The sequence below is a fragment of the Vombatus ursinus genome, unplaced genomic scaffold (genome assembly GCF_900497805.2).
Source record: "Vombatus ursinus unplaced genomic scaffold, bare-nosed wombat genome assembly UNPS02014909.1, whole genome shotgun sequence".
NCBI lineage: Eukaryota > Metazoa > Chordata > Mammalia > Diprotodontia > Vombatidae > Vombatus > Vombatus ursinus.
Genome location: NW_020954687.1, coordinates 2,233,661 through 2,236,077, shown reverse-complemented (window position 1 = coordinate 2,236,077; position 2,417 = coordinate 2,233,661). Strand labels below are relative to the sequence as shown.

Here is a 2,417-nt window from a genome sequence, read left to right as displayed (position 1 = left end):
ACTTTCTAAATAGTACATCCTTTAAAGGTTACCAGATTAAACCTTTTAACTCTTTTGCTCAAAACTGCAAAACTGAAGCATTTCCTTCTTGCTGGTTCTCCCACTTACTTACTGTGTGACGTTGGGCAAATCACTTTACCTCTTTGGCCTCAATTTCCTCATCTATAAAGTGAACAATACTCCTAATATAAAATGAGTTACACTCATAACTTGGACTAGGTAGTCTGTAAGTTCTCTTCCAGCTCTAAAATGATGATCCTATGACCCTAATAAGTTCAAGCTGTTTGCCCATCATTCAAGGCCCTTCACAGTCTGATAGCTATCTTGTAATCGAAGCTTTATCTCCTACTGTTTCCTCCTTCATTTGCACATGTTCTGTTCTAATCTTCACCTTCTACACTTGTTCCATATTTCCCTTCTCTGTACCTTTGTTTATGGAGTTTGTTTCCCATGCCCGGGAATCCCCACTTGCCATCACCCCCTCCCATGCACCTTTTAAAGCCCCACAAAAATGCCTCCTATCCCTTGGGAAGGGCAGTTACTTTCTCTGTAAAATGGAGATGCAGACGTTTCACAGCTGAAAAGGCCCTTGGAGACCATCTAATCCAAGCCCCCTCCCCGGAGGCAAAGCCCTGCTAGCACTGACTATGGCTGGACTGAAATCACACAGGTAATAGCTATTGGAGCCTGGATGTGAAGCCAGGCCCACTGGCCCCAACTCAGTGTGCTTGCCACTACAGGGACCAGTGCTTCCCTACAGACTCATGGAATGTCACGCTTGCAAGGGGCCTCAGAGGTCGGCTGGCCCAAGCACCTCAGTTTATAGATGCAGTATTGACTCCAAGACCACTATTACCACCTCACTGAAAAACTAAGATCTGTACTAGGCTCTGATACTGCCTTGTTCCTGTCAGTTAGTAATGATCTCATCATCCTCAACCTTAGTATCAAAAGCACAGCTGTCTGGTGCATGAAATGTGTATTATAATTATTTACATGTATGTGTCATATGCCTGATGAGCTCCATGGCATCAGGAAGCAGGGTCTTAGTTCAATTTTGTATTTATCCTCTGCCTTAAAGCACTATGTAAATGCTAGCTCCTCTCCTCCTCCTCCTCTTCCTCCTCCTCCACCTTCTCCTTCTTCTTCTCCTTCTTCTTCTTCTTCTTCTTCTCCTCCTCCTCCTCCTCCTTTTTTTCTTCTTCTTCTTCCCCCCCTTCTTCTTTCCTTCCTCCCTTCCTTCCTTCCTATATTTGGAACCCAGATCCTCTGAGCCCAAATCTAATGCTCTTTTCTAAGCGCCCTTCTGCATCAAAGAATTAAGTTAAACCTTCAGGCTTTCCTGGTTTCCTTCTAAGTTTTCTAGTCAGCTTTCTCCTAAAAGGAGCCAATTGGATTTGATTCATCAATTGAGATGGCAAAGGTAGAAGTTCTCATTCCTTACTCTCCTTAACCAGCCTAGTATCAATTTGAAATCTTGTTTTAGTCTTACCTCCTTCAAGACTTTTGAGCCTAGCTCTGTATTGTAATATTTCCTTAACAATGGCAAAATGTTTTTCAACTTTTTCATTGTCTCCTTTGCTCTCTATGTCACTGTGAGGAGCTCCTTCTTCTTTCTGATTTCCATCTATAAACTGAGGGGTTTGGACAAAATGATGTCTAAGGTCCATTCCAACTCTGACATTCCATGAGACTATAAGGCAGCAGTGATCCCTTTAGTGGCAAGTACACTGGTTTGGGGTCAATGGGCCTGGATTCTCATTCTGGTTCTAATACTTACTATTTATATAACTTTGGTCTAGTTACAATTTTTGTTGGACTTAACTTCTCTGCAGTTTGCCAGGCAATTAGATGGTGCAGTGGATAGAGCACTGGACTTGGAATCAGGAAGACCTGAATTCAAATGTGGCCTCAGACACTTACCAGCTGTGTGACCCTGGGCAAGTCATTTAACCCTGTTTGCCTCAGTTTCCTCACCTGTAAAATGAGCAGGAGAAGGAAATGGCAGTATATTTGTTAAAAAAACCCCAAAAGGAGTCACAAAGAGTCAGACACAACTGAAATGACAGAACAATAACAATTTTCTGGAAGGGGTCAGACTAGTCTCTAAAGTACTTTCCAGTTGTAAAGCATATCCATTCCCATTTTACAGATGAGGGAACTGAGTCCCATTGAGGAACAGTGACTTATCCAAAGTCACATAGAAAATCAATGGCAGAACCATGACTGGACTGCAGGTTTCCTGACATCTAGCCTTGTACTTTTTTTTTTGCCCATAGATTTCTTTTACCTCCTATCTTTGTTTGCTGCCCCCCCCAAATTTACCCCCCAAAGTCCCCCAAAAAAACTTTGTGTAAGGGAGCTAGGGAGAAGGCAAGTACTTGGGAATGTTCAGAACAATCACTGAGGTATTTGCA

The 2,417-nt window shown here is 42.7% G+C and overlaps 1 protein-coding gene across 1 annotated transcript in view; it reads left to right on the top strand.

The window, feature by feature from the left end:
• The window catches only part of PKP1 (plakophilin 1), a 74,619-nt gene that overhangs the window by 26,692 nt on the left and 45,510 nt on the right, over positions 1-2,417 (top strand). The gene's annotated exons all lie outside the window — the stretch shown is intronic.